The following is a 17850-nucleotide window of genomic DNA, read 5'->3' as shown; positions in this document are numbered from 1 at the left end:
ACTGAAAACCTTGGTGGTTGGAAAACTTTGAATCTAGGCACCTCTGATATGAAAAGTTGACTGAAAGTTAGAAAAGAGATGATCCAGTTGGGGTCATTATGACCTATGTGTTTTGTAGAAGTTAGTTATAAAAGATTAGCTAATAGAGTATTTTGTGGAGCAGTCCTCTGAAGCCATCTTGAGACACTTTTTTCTGACACCCTTTCTCCCTGATGGGTGAGCAACTGGCCACTGCAAACCTGCTGTTAATTACTCAATACCATTCCAGATCTTAGGAAAAAGATCTGGGATGTTCTAAACCTATTGCTTATGTCTCTGTATGCTTAAATCTAATAAACTGCAGTGTTAGATAAGAGCATACTTACTTGCATTTAATCCTTGATCAGACAGAACTGCTGTGTTCCTATTGATTGATTCCTGACACTACATGGAGTGAGATAGTTAAGTTGCCCCTGCTGTGGGTTCTGAAAACCCCAGGTAACCCTCGTCATCAAGAGGAAGCTCCCCACAGACCAGGACACACCCACTCAAAGCAGCACCAGACTCTGCCAGAACTATAGATGCAAAACTTGCAGACATATCTCCATTACTATAATGATCAACACTCCACACAAAACACCTTTCAAGATCCCAGGATCTTATACATGCCTATCACATGTAGCACACTTCATGCAGTGCACTAAATGCCCGAATAATGATTATATGGATGAAACAGATAAGCACTATAAACTCAAATGAATATACACAGGAAAATGATAAAAGACAAAAACACCCTATCACCTGTGGGTGAACACTTTTCATAAAGTAATCACTCTATATCTGACCTATCAGACCCAATCCTCAAAGGCAACTTGCACAGCATTTTCAAAAGAAGAACCAGGGAGCTTACATTCATTACTCTGCTGGACACCAAATCATGGATTATGGACATCATGGATTGAACAGAGACACTAGATTTATGGTTTATTAAAACAATCTGTTATCCACTAACCCCTTCTTTTTTTTCTATGTTTGCAGAGGTGCTAATGGCCCATTCTACTTTGAATGGTCCCTTACAATATGTGCTAACTAATTATGCTAAATCATCTGTTCCATCTTGCATTTTGCTCTGACATTGGGAGTAATGTTCCCAGACCTGAAGAAGAGCTCTTTGTGGCTCAAAAGCTTGTCACTCTCACCAACAGAAGTTGGTCTAAGAAAAGATATTACCTCACCCACATTGGCTTTCCAATATCCTGGGATCTACCCAGCTACAACTACACTGCAGACAACCCTATGCTTGGCAGAAATCTGAGAATAATCTCTCGGAATATTGACAGGTTTCAGAGTAGCAGCCGTGTTAGTCTGTATTCGCAAAAAGAAAGGGAGTCCTTCTGGCACCTTAGAGACTAACCAATTTATTTGAGCACAAGCTTTCGTGAGCTACAGCTCACTTCATTGGATGCATTCAGTGGAAAATACAGTGAGGAGATTTATGTACACACAGAACATGAAAAAAATGGGTGTTATCATACACACTCACTTAAGATGAGCTATTACCAGCAGGAGAGTGGGGGTGGGGGGAAGAAAACCTTTCTTGATAACTGCTGGAAATGGCCCACCTTGATTATCACTACAAAAGGTTTTCTCCCGTGCCCCCCCCCCAGTGGTAATTATTATTTTCTGTGGGTATCTGCTGCTGTTCTTGTGACACAGTGCCCTCTGGTGGGCAAAAGATGGAATGCAGCAATATTTTGGCAGATGCTTTTTTTTTCTACACAGAAAATTAAAGATATGCATGGCTCGTTAATTATGCATGCCTACAGTAGTAGAGAATTCCTCCAGGAGTAACGTTTGGAGAAAACCTGATTTCACAACAGGTGTTCCTTTGTAGAAGATTTTCTTCTTTGATGAAACACAAATGCCTCATGATTAAAAAAATCCCATTCCCCATGCACCAAGTGAACACTCCAAGGGTTGAAATGCAGTAGCATTCAAGTTCAAAATCTTGGTCTTTATCTTCAAGGTGCTCAATGGCCTTGGCCTAGTGTATCTAAAAAATCAACTAACGCTACAGGACAAAGACTGTGGTCAACATTTAGTCTTGTCTGCCACAATGAAATGGAATTCTTTACAAGGGTAAAGCTCATCTAGGTAGGAGACAGAGTTTCCTTGAAAAGGTGACCAATAATATAAATCTGATTGAATATCAGATTAGGAGTGAGCAGAGGGTTTCAAAGAGGAAAGTGATGGGTTTAAATCAACAGGTAGAGAACATGCTTTTAGCAGCTCAACCTCAATACATTATTTCTTTAAAAAAATGCTTATGGATACACTGGACACAGAAATATTTTGGATTGCTTTTTCCCAAAATTGGCATTTCTGAATTGTTTGGGATATATACTCAATGTGTGTCCACCTCAGATACCCTTCCTACCTGACCTTAAATGAAATTGATGAGTTCAACATTAAAAATTAAACATTGTTTTAAAACTAAGTATTTTAAATACTTGTGGCACCTTAGAGACTAACAAATTTATTTATATGCTCAAATAAATTTGTTAGTCTCTAAGGTGCCACAAGTCCTCCTTTTCTTTTTGAGAATACAGACTAACACAGCTGCTACTCTGAAACCTATTTTACATACATTATTTTTCCTCTATAATGTGGTCATGGCCTTTCCAGTGTGCAGTAAATCAGTTACTGAATTTGCGAACTGATGGTAGTTGGCTTATTTAGGCACATTATGGTACCTTTCCTCAGTCCTCAAGTCCATGCAGTTCCATCCCCCCTCTTGAGTCACATGAGCTTGGGGAGGAGAGAAACTACTGAGACAACCCAGAAACTCAGCTGAGGGGGACTGGGGCATGCAGCTCTAATGAGGACCTGCAGATTCGGATGGTGTCATCAATCACACCTTCATAGAATCATAGAATCATAGAATATCAGGGTTGGAAGGGACCTCTGGAGGTCATCTAGTCCAACCCCCTGCTCAAAGCAGGACCAATCCCCAACTAAATCATCCCAGCCAGGGCTTTGTCAAGCCTGACCTTAAAAACTTCTAAGGAAGGAGATTCTACCACCTCCCTAGGTAACGCATTCCAGTGTTTCACCACCCTCCGAGTGAAAAAGTTTTTCCTAATATCCAACCTAAACCTCCCCCACTGCAACTTAAGACCATTACTCCTTGTCCTGTCCTCTTCTACCACTGAGAATAGTCTAGAACCATCCTCTCTGGAACCACCTCTCAGGTAGTTGAAAGCAGCTATCAAATCCCCCCTCATTCTTCTCTTCTGCAGACTAAACAATCCCAGTTCCCTCAGCCTCTCCTCATAAGTCATGTGTTCCAGACCCCTAATCATTTTTGACAGGTTTCAGAGTAACAGCCGTGTTAGTCTGTATTCGCAAAAAGAAAAGGAGTACTTGTGGCACCTTAGAGACTAACCAATTTATTTGGTTAGTCATTTTACAATCATTTTTGTTGCCCTTCGCTGGACTCTCTCCAATTTATCCACATCCTTCTTGTAGTGTGGGGCCCAAAACTGGACACAGTACTCCAGATGAGGCCTCACCAATGTCGAATAGAGGGGGACGATCACGTCCCTCGATCTGCTCGCTATGCCCCTACTTATACATCCCAAAATGCCATTGGCCTTCTTGGCAACAAGGGCACACTGTTGACTCATATACAGCTTCTCGTCCACTGTCACCCCTAGGTCCTTTTCCGCAGAACTGCTGCCTACCCATTCGGTCCCTAGTCTGTAGCTGTGCATTGGGTTTTTCCGACCTAAGTGCAGGACCCTGCACTTATCCTTGTTGAACCTCATCAGATTTCTTTTGGCCCAATTCTCCAATTTGTCTAGGTCCCTCTGTATCCTATCCCTGCCCTCCAGCGTATCTACCACTCCTCCCAGTTTAGTATCATCCACAAATTTGCTGAGACTGCAATCCACACCATCCTCCAGATCATTTATGAAGATATTGAACAAAACCAACCCCAGGACTGACCCCTGGGGCACTCCACTTGACACCGCCTGCCAACTAGACATGGAGCCATTGATCACTACCCATTGAGCCCGACAATCTAGCCAACTTTCTACCCACCTTATAGTGCATTCATCCAGCCCATACTTCTTTAACTTGCTGACAAGAATACTGTGGGAGACCGTGTCAAAAGCTTTGCTAAAGTCAAGAAACAACACATCCACTGCTTTCCCTTCATCCACAGAACCAGTAATCTCATCATAGAAGGCGATTAGATTAGTCAGGCATGACCTTCCCTTGGTGAATCCATGCTGACTGTTCCTGATCACTTTCCTCTCATGTAAGTGCTTCAGGATTGATTCTTTGAGGACCTGCTCCATGATTTTTCCAGGGACTGAGGTGAAAACCCGTTGTGGGTTTTTTATATATTTTCACTCTAGACATTAGTAGTATACAGCTCGATAGGATTCATCAATATATATATTTTTACAGGTTTCCACACCCTCTTTTGTTCTCCAGTTTCATATGTTGACACATACACATTTGGCACTGTTGACCATTTTTGAAGGAAAAAAAAGTATTTTTTCCTTTTCACGAGGCATATTGATTTGAGATGACCTGAAGAAGTCTTCTTCTGAAAGCAGTGAAATTGAGAAAGCCTTTACAAAATACATACACCACAGGAAGCTGAGTATTTTGTACATTGTGCAAAATGTGTTTTGCCAGGGGAAAAAAGACAAATGATTATTTTAAATACAAAGTATATGGTTCTCTTTAAAACCATGGAGATAAACTGCAAGTTACCACCCAGGCATGGCAAACATACCCTGGGAAAACACAATTCTTTTGGGAGGCTTTTGAGGATGCTATCAAAAAGCCCACAAGTTTCTGCTGGTGGATTTAAATGTTTTAGCACCCGAAGCCTACAGGTTAAGAACAAGCATTTCTCCCCCAGACTGGCCCTATGTATATACCTTGAAAAAAACAGAAAAGTAGTAATTTTTTTAACAATCCTTAGCCATTTTAAAAAAAGAGCATCCCCCTGAGAAGCATGTCTAGCCATGTACACAGAAACCTAGCTCTTTTGAAACTCCTCATCAAAGCCAGACCGCATCAAAGGAAGGTTATTCTGTGCTCAGCCTCTGACAACCTGGTAGTGGCCAGCTCAGAAATAGCACTCAACTCCGTAAAAGGAAAAGTCCCCCAGAAACCCTAACAAGTAAGCATGCTAAAAAGAAAATGGGGGATTAGTAAAACACTGAGCGATTACAAAAACCTGTTCCTCAAAAGAATAAAAGATGATTGTAAAACAGGTCAGGGGTTTTATCAAACCTTGGTTGAGCTTTGCTGTCAGGCATTTTAAATAAAATGGTTGAAAAATTGTACCTCGTTCCTAGCCATCAGCTAGAACAAACAAGCCTCTAGTGATGAAACATGACTCTAGTGATGAAGAAAATATCAGAACCACACCTCCTCACCAATTGGATTCAGAGATGAAAGACGTTCTTCAAAGATCCAGTTTATCAGACTCTGAAAAGGCTAAACTTTACGAGAGGGTCCTACAAAGGTATCTGGTATTGGCCAAGAAGGGTGAAGAAAAAAGACTAAAAGAAGTCTCTTTCTCCCAGAGTAAGAGGAGCAAGGGGCTGGGCCCATGGCAAAAAGGCGGAGGGTCATGACCCCTTGGCCTCCCCATCTTCCAGCATCCCTGTCACCATGTGGTCATTTTCTGGCAGGGGCATGCCTATGGACAGAACTCTAAGGCTTTCAAGCCATGTGTAGGGCAGCTTGTGTTTGGAACAAAGGAAGCACAGGCTGCATGGCAAAAGACTATAAAAGGCAGCTGCATCTTCTCCATTTTGTCTTCAGTCCTGCTTCTTATCTCTGGGTGAACTTTGCTCCAAAATGAAGCTCTGAACAAAGGACTGAATGACCCATCCTAGCTGGGGTTGTGTTCCAGAGGGACATTCAAGCCAGCAAACTCACAAGTACTGATAGGAGCCTGATATATGGACTTTCAAATCTTTGTATATATGTAACTGCTTTACCATTTAACATCTATCTTCTTGTTCTTTCTATTTTCTTTATAATAAACCTGGCTGGCAGAGTGGTATTCTGGGTAGTATCCAAACCTATACTGGCCTGGTGACATGGCTGACCCTTTGGGGTCAGAAGAACATTTTGTATATGTGAGCAGAGTTTTTAGATAACTTCTCACTGGACTGGACGTAGGTGTTGATTGGGAGCCAGAGACTGGAATGCAATTAAGGGGCTGTGTGATTTCATTTTTGCTTCTTGATAACCAGTGTGGGGGATTAGAAGCACAGTTTGTGAGTGGTTGGGGAGTTTAACTTCAGTGTTACCCACCAGTCTGGGGAGCATCTGCTCTCCCCTTTGCAGCCTGCCCTGACATTGGCATTTCCAGTGTGGGGTTCCCCTCGCACTGCTGGTCACACCCCGTTTGGACTGTACCAGTTAGTCACCATGCCTTTTGGTTTCTGTGGGGCCGCAGCCACATTTCAGTGACTTACGGACAGGCGGCTGCAATCTCACCACCTATATGCAGCAGCCTACATAGACAATATAGTTGTAGACAGCCTCATGTGGGAAGAACATCTCCAACACTTCACAACCATCTTGCAAGCTATAGGGGAAGCCGGGCACACCATCAACCTAGTCAAGTGCCATCTTGGGCAGCGAGAGGTAACATAGTTGGGGTACAGTGTGGGCCGAGGTACCCTACACCCCCAGTTGGATAAAGTACAAGCCTTAGGGGACTGCCGAGCCCCTATGACAAAAAGGCCGGTAAGCCAAGTCTTGGGCCTAGCAGGATACTATTGCTACTTTGTGCCAAACCTTGCAATGCTCATGTCACCCTTACCCGACCTAAAAAAGAGCTTCCAGCTTCACAAGATACAGTAGTCAGCAGAGTGTGAGAGAGCCTTCCTGGAACTGAAGGATCGACTAACTAGGGAGCCCATCCTATTCCACCCAGACTTTGACAGAGCCTTCATATTACAGACTGACGTGTCAGAAATGGGATTGGGAGCAGTGTTTTCCCAAGAAGCTGAGGGAGAGGAGCATCCAGTCCTTTATTTGAGCAGGAAGTTGTTTCCCTGAGAGCAGAAGTATTCAACGATAGAAAAGGAGGTGTTGGTGGTGAAGTAGGCGATCAATGCACTTAGGTATCATCTACTGGGGAACCCCTTCCAGTTGGTCACTGACCACATGGAACTTCGATTGCTTAACATTATGAAGGACATCAATGCCCGGGTCATGAGGTGGTAACTTTCAGTGCAGCCCTACGATTTTCAAGTTGGCCACCGACCCGGTAAGGCCCATGCAAATGGCAGACTTATTTTCCCGAGTGGGCAGTAAAAACCCAGAAGAGAGACCACAACCAGATTCCCTCTTAAAGAGAGGTGTGCATGACGGGGCGCAGTGGTTGCCCTTGTAAGAACCATGATAAGTGCGATGTAAGTGAACTTAGCCAGTATGCCATGGTACCAACTCTTATTGTGAATTTAGAGTTACATGGTGTCTTTGTAAAGTCCAATAGGATCTCCTTATTCCTGGCTTTAAAATCCTGAAATTTCCCATAGTAGAAATAATCGCTGTCTCCCATTACTTGAAATGAGATTGATGCCAAACTGCCCTGGGATGAGACGACTATCATTCACTACAGGCTTTGCATGTGGAAGTAAGGCTGCCCCAAATAGAGATGGCTGCCATCTCCCACAGTTTTCCATTACACTGAAGCCAGGGTGCCCTCAGAGACAACGGCCACTTTCTGGACTCTGTGGTTAATGGCTGGACAAGTAACTCTGAGGAAGTGGGAGGAACGTGGGAAGCAGGAGACATCCTCATGAGGAGAAGAGGCTATTCAGAGAGGTGGGGGGGAGGACTGAGGAGATCTCAGGGAAATAGGGGGTGAAAGAGGGAAAATGGGAGGGGTAAGATACTGGAAGGGCAGGGGAGAGGGTGGGAAAATGTGGGGGCAAGTGAATGCAAGGTGGCACTGGGGACAGAAGCCTCTGGGCGGCAATGGGAGGAGTGTGGAGTGGAGGAGGGGACTTAGTGGGGCAGGGAGGGGAAGGGGATAGGATAGGGGTAAGGGAGAGAGATGAAGAGGCACAAAATGACAGCTCCACCCTTGCAGGGGTTAGGAGTAGATAAGGGGAGTCAACTTCAAGCAGATAGGGGGGAAGTCTGCAGTTTGCATATTTGTTTAGGGTTGAATTTGACCCTAAGGCACTCCACAGACTAAATCAGGAGGCAGCTTTCCCCTAAAGGCTCACAAACCAGACAAGAAATTTACAAACTGTGAAGTATAGTATAATTATAGTTTTACTCTTGTGATATTTAGGCCTATCTCATGTGTATTTGTTTTTTGAAGGTCCTAATGGATAATTTTTGTAAACTTAAGTGAAGCATGTTGGGTGAAATTCTGGCTCCACTGAAGTCAGTGACAAATTCCTGTTGGAGGAGAGTGGTTCTTCAACAGCCACCCAATAAGAGAAGTGGGGGGAAACAACCTAACTAGTTTGAAGATGGAGCTTGAAAAGATTATGAATGAAATAATGTCATGGGGTTGCCTATGACAGCAGGGACTGAATTCGATGACCGAGGAGATTCCTTCAAGTCCTATGTTCTATTGACTTCAAAGGCACCAGAATTTCACCCACTGAATTTAGGTACAGTGCAAAAATTATGAGAGGAAATACCGTTAAGTCCTTCTGTCTCCTCCAGCTCCAGGACCGGCTCAATGTACCCTTCTTGCTCCAGCTTTAAGACATCTTTCTGCCTTGACTTTGGAGCTCTCTGTGTCGCTGAATCTTGCTCCTGATTTAAACCATCTGATAGTGAAATGAAAGAAAATAAATTATTGGTACTTCATCAATAATTGACTTTCTCACTAGACACAAACACATGTATTTTCTTCCCCATTTGTGTGAATACAAACAAACTGAAAATGTGGAAGGATCACTGCTAATTTCCTTGCAATAATCTGAGAAGTGCAATGTATAAGATGGAGTCCTCAGCTCTTTGTAGGGAATTTTACTATGAAATCCTGGGCCATATCTGAAATAGATGAAGATGCAAAAATGCAACCTTTACTTGTGCAAAAATATATGAAGTGTTGGGTTTGTTTGTGGGGGTTTTATTATTGTTTTGGTTTCACTCAAATAATTTTAAAAGCAGCTGAAGATTGCAGGTGAAAATTTCTTAGGAGCCTTTTCTATTCCTCACTGAGGCCCAATACCCAGGTTAATTTAGAAAAAAGAGGTGTTAAATAATAACAGTTATAACCAAAAGAAAAAAAATGTTTTTGTCGTACGTGTAGAATGAAATGTCTTCTAAATTCAGAGGTGCTTTCGTATTTATAGGACTACTGAATGTCACACAGGTTACACGTTGCTATTTTACTGGGATGTTCTGCAAGCTTCATACACTTTTGACTTTGTGCAACTGTACAAGTACATAGTGAAATCAGGATAGACCGTTTTGTTTGTTTTTTGCTTGAGTTTATTTTATTTCTTTTTTCCCTGAGGAAAAAAAAAGCACTGGGTGATATTTTCATTCCTGCTCTGGACGCTTCATGCTGGGTAAAAGGGCCAGATGAATGGTTCCAGCGGGGGGAGAATCCCCTCTATACAGGAAGTGATGCTTTGCCACTGTTAAAAAAAATTACAACTGTTTCTTTGAGAAGGTCTAACAGCTCCATACTTTAGAACAGGGACTTGACATTTGGAGCAAGGTGGCCTTTCGCTGTCTCTCAGAAAATTCTTCCAGAACTACCCAATTTATACGCCTCTGAAAATAACTCTTGGCACATGCTCAGCAGAGGCTTTTTAGAAGCTGACAGCCAAAATCTAAGATTCCATCCTCACTGAGCATGATCCATCCCCACACAGCTCCAAGTTAACCTTAGTGAATGCGCTCCATCCCTGAAATTCTCTGTGCCAACTGCACTGAGCATGATCTGCCTGCAAAGAACTCACAGAGTATGCTCTCGCCCAGGGCTTGAGGCTGACAAAAACTTTCCCTGCAATTGCTCCTTGCAGTTGCTGGTGGCCACCATGGCATCGGGCATTGAACTGCTAGCAGGGTGAGTGTTTGCTGTGGTCTCAAAGCTCCCCCTGCTGGCACCCTGGCAGTGAGGATGAAAGCCTGATTCCACTGTAGATGGGGTGAGACGCAGAACAGGGACTGGGGCAGCTGGAGGATATTAATGGAATGTGGCAGAACGCAGTGTAATGGGAATCAGAGGCAGAATGGTGTAGGCGCCCCAGATATCCGTCCCCCTTCTACCACCCCATCCAAAAAAACCTCATCCTCTTATACCCACAAGCTGCCTGTGATGGCCCCGATTTCCATGAGTTGCTTCAGGCTCCCAGCATTGCCGATAGTGCACCCATCACAGTTCCTGGGAGTGAGGAGTAGAGCCCCAAACCAAATGGGAAGAGTCCCGCTTACCTATAGATCCTTTGCTTTTTCTACGAAATGGGGAACATGGAAAGCATCCTTTTTTCTTCTTCCTTTTCCATTTTTCTTTGGGCTCCAGTGTCTCCTTAGCTAATAAAGAAGAACAGATTAAAAGAGTATTCAGTGGTTACCCTTGTAATAGGCATGATAAGTGAGATGGAAGTGAACTTGGCCAGTATACCATGTTGCCAACTCACACTGTGAATTTAGAGTTACATGGTGTCTTTTAAAAGTCCAATAGGATCTCCTTATTCCTGGCTTAAAAATCCTGAAATTTCCCATATTAGAAATGATTGCTGTCTCCCATTACTTTAAATGAGATTGACACCAAAATGTCCTCAGACGAGATGATTATCATTTACCACAGGCTTTGTGTTGGGCAAAATGTCCAGAGGAGTGTTTCCAGCTGGGATAGAATCCCCTCTACACAAGAACTGATGACAGCCGCAGGACCAAGGGTGCGGTCTGAATCCCTAGGGTAGGAGGCATACCCGGGGTGGAGCTGCAGGCAATCAAAACATATCAGGGATGGACCCACAAAACGTAGCTCTGCAGAGATTGTGGGAAGTCCTGCTGCTCACAGGCAGTCAGGGACAGGCTGCTATTACTTAGAAAGCCCCTGCCTTGCAAGATGTTTTGGCCCCAGAGTAGCCCACAATCAGGAGTTTGTAAAGGTGGTTTAAAGCCATCTTGTCCTCCTCTTCATGGACTTCAAATAAAGGGCAGCACGGAATCTAAACCCATATGATCAATGTTACTATTTAATATTATTAATCATGTTTATTACATCAGTAAGAAGGGCCTAAGGCAGGGGTAATCAATAGGCAGACCGCAGGCCAAATCCAGACTGCCAGATGCTTTTGAATGGAACCCCAAATCTTTTTATTTTCTTCTTCTTCTTATAATTTTTTTATTATTATTTCCTCTGGAGTCTGGATCTTGACTATACCTTGACCAACAAATTTGGACCGTGACAAAAAAATAATTGACTATCCCTGGCCTAACGTCTAACCGGAAGAAGCCCCATTGTGCTAGCAGACAGTCCCTGCCCTGAAGAGCTTGTAATTTAACTAGTCCGGACATGCCAGCAGAGTGAACAATGTAATGGCAGCAGACATGTTAGTTCCAAGATATATTTTCTGAGGGGGTATTTAGGAGGGGATCAATTAAATGTAAAGAAAAGGGCACAGGGTATGGGAGAGGCAGGTACAAGGCAGGCGTGATACTGTGGTTAAGAGTCTGGGAGGGAGGGTTGGAACAAACAGCCAATTAAGGGACTGCTGTACTAAGGTGAGGGGATAAAATTGGACCCCGTCAAGGCTACCCCTCCCTCCAGTACCTGGACACAGAATGTGCCGTGGAAGTTAAGGTTAATATGAGAAGTTAAGGTTAATGTGAGAATCTTAACTTGAGCATTTCTCGACTTTATTAAAAATTGTAACCTTAATATTACGTTAATGTAATCTGTGTGTACACGTAGTGATGATAATTGTGAGACAAGTTATAGAGGGAGTTAGTAACAAACCCTATATTTAGATTGCCTCACTATAAAAGATTCTCATGATTCCCTCTCCCCGCCACACACAATATCTAAGACCTCTATTGTTGGAAGCAGAACAGAAAGATAGTCCCTGCCCCAAACAGCTGACAATCTAAATATAAGACAAGATAGAGCAGTAAGTACTTTAGCTTTCAGCCAAAAACTTTTTCTTTCTAATATGGACACATTTCTTTCTCAAACATATATACAATTACTGATAGCTCAGAATTATACTGGATGAAGATCATGACAGGCAATGATAGACTTACCCCATTCGTACCTTTTACAAAAGACCAGGTCTAAACTTTTGACTGAAATGTTCCAACTGGAAAGTTTGGTTTGGATATAATCAAACTTTTTTTTTTTTTTGAAACTCAAAAGCCACTCCTGGAAAACACTAGTGAGTAAGGCAACAATTACAAGGGTACTATGAAAGGAGGTTTATTAATTGATGATAATCCTTTAACTATATCTTAAAAATACCTTTTAATATTTTATTTATATGCTATTTTATATCATATTTGGGGAGGTGTCAAGGTTCCTTCCCCACTCTGAACTCTAGGGTACAGATGTGGGGACCTGCATGAAAACTTCCTAAGCTTACTTTTACCAGCTTAGGTTAAAACTTCCCCAAGGTACAAAATTATTTTACCCTTGGATTTCCACTGCCACCACCAAACTTTATCTGGGTTTCCTGGGAAAACGTAGTTTGGACATGTCTTTTCCCCCCAAAATCCTCCCAACCCTTGCACCCCACTTCCTGGGGAAGGTTTGGTAAAAATCCTCACCAATTTGCATACGTGACCACAGACACAAACCCTTGGATCTTAAGAACAATACAAAAAAGCATTCACTTCTTGAAAAGAAGAATGTTAATAGAAGTAACAATAAAAAGAATCACCTCTGTAAAATCAGGATGGGAAATACCTTTCAGGATAATTAGATTCAAAACATAGAGAATCCGTCTAGGCAAAACCTTAAGTTACAAAAAGACACACAGACAGGAATATCCATTCTATTCAGCACAACTGAACATTCCATTCAGTCAACAGTGTGCCCCTGTTGCCAAGAAGGCCAATGGCATTTTGGGATGTATAAGTAGGGGCGTTGCCAGCAGATTGAGGGACGTGATTGTTCCCCTTTCTTCGACACTGGTGAGGCCTCCTCTGGAGTACTGTGTCCAGTTTTGGGCCCCACACTACAAGAAGGATGTGGAAAAATTGGAAAGAGTCCAGCAGAGGGCAACAAAAATGATTAGGGTACTGGAATACATGAGTTACAAGGAGAGGCTGAGGGAACTGGGGATGTTCATTCTATGCAAGAGAAGAATTAGGGGGGTTTGATAGTTGCTTTCAACTACCTGAAAGGGCATTCCAAAGAGGATGGCTCTAGTCTGTTCTCGGTGGTAGCAGAGGACAAAACAAGGAGTAATGGTCTCAAGTTGCAGTGGGGGAGATTTAGCTTGGATATTAGGAAAGGCTTTTTCACTAGAAGGGTGGTGAAACACTGGAATGTGTTACCTAGGGAGGTGGTGGAATCTCCTTCCTTAGAAGCTTTTAAGGTCAGGCTTGACAAAGCCCTTGCTGAGATGATTTAATTGGGGATCAGTCCTGCTTTGAGCAGGGGGTTGGACTAGATGACCTCCTGAGTTCCCTTCCAACCCTGATATTCTATGATTCTATGAACTTAATTTCTCAGCCATTTAAAGAAATCCTAATCTAACACATATCTAGCTAGATTACTTACTAAATTCTAAGACTCCATTCCTGTTCTGTCCCCGGCAAAAGCATCACACAGACAGACCCTTTGTTTTTCCCTCCCCGCAGCTTTTGAAATCATCTTGTCTCCTCATTGGTCATTTTGGTCAGGTGCCAGCAAGCTTATCATAGCTTCTTAACCCTTTACAGGTGAGAGGATTTTTTCTCTGTCCAGGAGGGATTTTAAAGGGGTTTACCCTTCCCTTTATATTTATGACAGAAGGGTAACCACCTTTCTGTATACAGTACTATAAAATCCCTCTAGGCCAGAGGCACACAATCCTCTTACCAGTAAAGGGTTAAGAAGCTCAAGTAACGTGGCTGGCACCTGACCATGATGCCCAGTAAGGCGACAAGATTCTTTCAAATCTGGTGTGTGTGGGGGGTGTGGATTTGTTCTGTCTGTTCTGTGTGGCTCTTACCGGAGTCAAATCAAGAAAGCAAGCAATTCAACTCCTATAGAATTATTAAGCACTAGCAAGGGATGAATTAGATTTTCTTTTGTTTCGGCTTGTGATTTTCTCTGTGTTGAGAGGAAGGTGTATTCCTGGTTATGTTTTTTTTTTCTTTTTGTAACTTTAAGGTTTTGCCTAGAGGCAAATCCTCTGTGTTTTGAATCTGATTGTCCTATGAGAGTATCTTCCATTCTAATTTTATGGAGGTGCTTCTTTTACCTTTTTTCTTTCTAATAAAGTTCTCTGTCCTAAAAAACCCAAGGTTGTTCTGTGGTCATCTTGTTTATTCTCAAGTCTCCCCAGGAAAGGGGGTGTAGCGCCTGGGGGTATATTAGGGGGAAGATGGGGCTCCAAGTGGCCCGCCCTAAATGTTTGTTGAATCACTTGTTCATGGCAATGTTTACCTAATCCAAGGTACAAGGGAGAATTTGTGCCTTGGGGAAGTTTTAACCTAAGCTGGTAAAAATAAGCTTCGGGGGTCTTTCATGCGGGTCTCCACATCTGTACCCTAGAGTTCAGAGTGGGGAGGGAACCCTGACAGCTCCTCAAGTTCTTGAGCTCCGACACTTCCCTCAATCAATGCCTCCTCTATAACTCTGGCAGCTCCGTGGAAATCATCTCCGTCCTTGTTATCTTCATCTCCTATATTTTCACCGTCATCTCTGTCCTGAGGTTCTTGCTCAGTGAATCTCTTGATTAACATGGTAAAGCTTCACCAGTGAGGAACTGCAGAACAACAAGGGGACTGGCTAAGCCAATGAGATATAATGTCCTATAGCAACTGACATGGGTACATAACAGATGTAAGGGATAATTAAGTTGTCATGGGATAAGAGGGAAGATCCTTTCTTGGATTGAGAACTGGTTAAAAGACAGGGAACAAAGGATAGGAATAAACAGTAAATTTTCAGAATGGAGAGGGGTAACTGGTGGTGTTCCCTCAGGGTCAGTCCGAGGACCAATCCTGTTCAACTTATTCATAAATGATCTGGAGAAAGGCGTAAACAATGAGGTGGCAAAGTTTGCAGATGATACTAAACTGCTCAAGATAGTTAAGACCAAAGCAAACTGTGAAGAACTTCAAAAAGATCTCACAAAACTTGGGCAACAAAATGGCAAATGAAATGTAATGTGGACAAATATAAAGTAATGCACATTGGAAAAAATACCTCCAACTATACATACAATATGATGGGGCTAATTTAGCTACAGATAATCAGGAAAAAGATCTTGGAGTCATCGTGGATAGTTCTCTGAAGACGTCCACACAGTGTGCAGCGGAAGTCAAAAAAGCAAACAGGATGTTAGGAATCATTAAAAGAGGGGTAGAGAATAAGATGGAGAATATCTTATTGCCCATATATAAATCTATGGCATGCCCACATCTTGAATACTGTGTACAGATGTGGTCTCCTCATCTCAAAAAAGATACACTGGCATTAGAAAAGTTTCAGAGAAGGTCAAATAAAATGATAAGGGGTTTGGAACAGGTCCCATATGAGGAGAGATTAAAGGGGTTAGGACGTTTCAGCTCGGAAAACAGGAGACTAAGGGGGGATATGACAGAGGTATATAAATTCATGAGTGGTGTGGAAAAAGTGACTAAGAAAAAGTTATTTACTTGTTCCCATAACGTAAGAACTAGGGGCCACCAAATGAAATTAATGGGCAGCAGGTTTAAAACAAATAAAAGGAAGTTCTTCTTCACACAGCACACAGTCAACCTGTGGAACTCCTTGCCTGAGGAGGTTGTGAAGCCTAGAACTATAACAGAGTTTAAAAGAGAACCGGATAAATTCATGGAGGTTAAGTCCATTAATGGCTATTCGCCAGGATGGGTAAGGAATGGTGTCCCTAGCCTCTGTTTGTCAGAGGGTGTAGATGGATGGCAGGAGAGTGATCAGTGGATCATTACCTGTTAGGTTGACTCCCTCTGGGGCACCTGGCATCGGCCGCTCTTGGTAGACAGGATACTGGGCTTGATGGACCTTTGGTGTGACTCAGTATGGCCATTCTTAATGTTCTTATGTTCTTATAATGGGACATACATGAGTTTTGGTTTGGGGTATTACATGTCACCCGATGTGGCTTTATTTAAAGACTTAGGGTCACAGGATAGCAGATTCTTTTGGGTAGGAAAGGAATAATTTCATCCATCTCTCCCTGATCCATGGAGGGCAGATGGTCTGCTGGACTCGGACTCAGCAGACCTGGGTTCATTCTTCTGTTCTGTCACAAAGTGGACAAATCACTTAAATTGCCTCATAGGTTAGTACCACCTTTACAGTGATATCAAGTCTGAAAAACTCTCTCCTCACTCTGATGTGTGGTGGTCTGCTCTGCAGAACTGAAGCAGTGAGATAATTGCTGAGCAATGTGGGTGGTGGATAAAGAGTAAGGATTTTAAGAAAGACAGTTTTGGGGAAGAGGAATGGCTGAAGGTTTTGAGGCAGAGACAAGGTGCCTTTCCCCTTTGCATCACCAGTTCCAATCCAGGGAGGAGGTCAAGATCCATGAGCCCAGAAAGATGATGGGTCTTGAAATGGGATACAATTGTTTTCAGCTTTAGGTCACAGATCTTTTTTTCCCACACCCTGCTCAGTGAATGGGACCAACATTTCATGTATGGAAACAGCACCCCAGGGAAAGCCAAAGACGTTATCTCAGCAGCAGAGCAGATGCTGAGATCCATTTTAACTGACTGCACCTCTTTCCACAGCTTTTTCTTTCTTCTAGAAAGCAGGACAGAACATGAGAAGGACGAGTGTTTATTTACCTGTAACTTTATTATAAAATATTAGAGTTCAGAGTTATAAAATATTCAGTCCAGAAGGACTGAAGGAAGGAAATGAAACAAGTTATGGCAATAAATAAATGTGTAGTGATAAATAGCATTTGTGGTGGATTTGAATAAATTAATAAAGATGGATGACAGGGAGGAAATTGTGTTCATCTATCTTATCCAGCCTTTCACTGCATGCAGGCAATGGTCCTCTATCCTCAGAAAAACTGGAACATTCATAACTGATTTCTGAGTGTATTAAGCTTAGCTTGAGTGTTTTGTTTTATTTTGCTTTTTTCTCTCTGCTATTACTGAAACCACTTAAATCCTACTTTTTATACTTAATAAAATCACTTTTGTTTATTTATAAACATAGTGTAAGTAATTGTTACCTGGGGGAGGGGGAGAGCAAACAGCTGTGCATGTCTCTTGCAGGGATATAGAGGGCAAGCATTTGTCATTTTATCGTGTATAAGCTTTATACAGAGTAAAAGAGACTTATTTGGGGTTTAGATCCCATTGGGAGCTGCTTGTCCGTGTACTGGAGACAGGTGTCCTGTTGAGCTGGTTTCAGTCTAGATCTGCAGCTTCGGGGGCATCACCCAGAGCCTAGGTCTGTGTTGCAACTGGCTCGTGTGTCTGGCTTAACAAGACTGGGTTCTGGAGGCCCAGGCTGGAAGGGGAAATGGGCTCAGAGGTCATTTCAGCACACAAGGTGACAGTCCCAATGAGGGTCTCTGTGACTGAACTCGGCACACTATGCACTTGGGTTTCCTGCATTTCCTGTGACGATTCCCTTGTTTTGTCCACTGATTTCAGTTGGGGACTGCAGACCTAGCTGGAATACAAATAAATTAAAAATAATAA

This window comes from Eretmochelys imbricata, chromosome 6 (genome assembly GCF_965152235.1).
Source record: "Eretmochelys imbricata isolate rEreImb1 chromosome 6, rEreImb1.hap1, whole genome shotgun sequence".
In the NCBI taxonomy this organism is placed as follows: domain Eukaryota; kingdom Metazoa; phylum Chordata; order Testudines; family Cheloniidae; genus Eretmochelys; species Eretmochelys imbricata.
The sequence above is the reverse complement of the archived record's forward strand: the minus strand, read 5'-3'. Positions refer to the sequence as shown.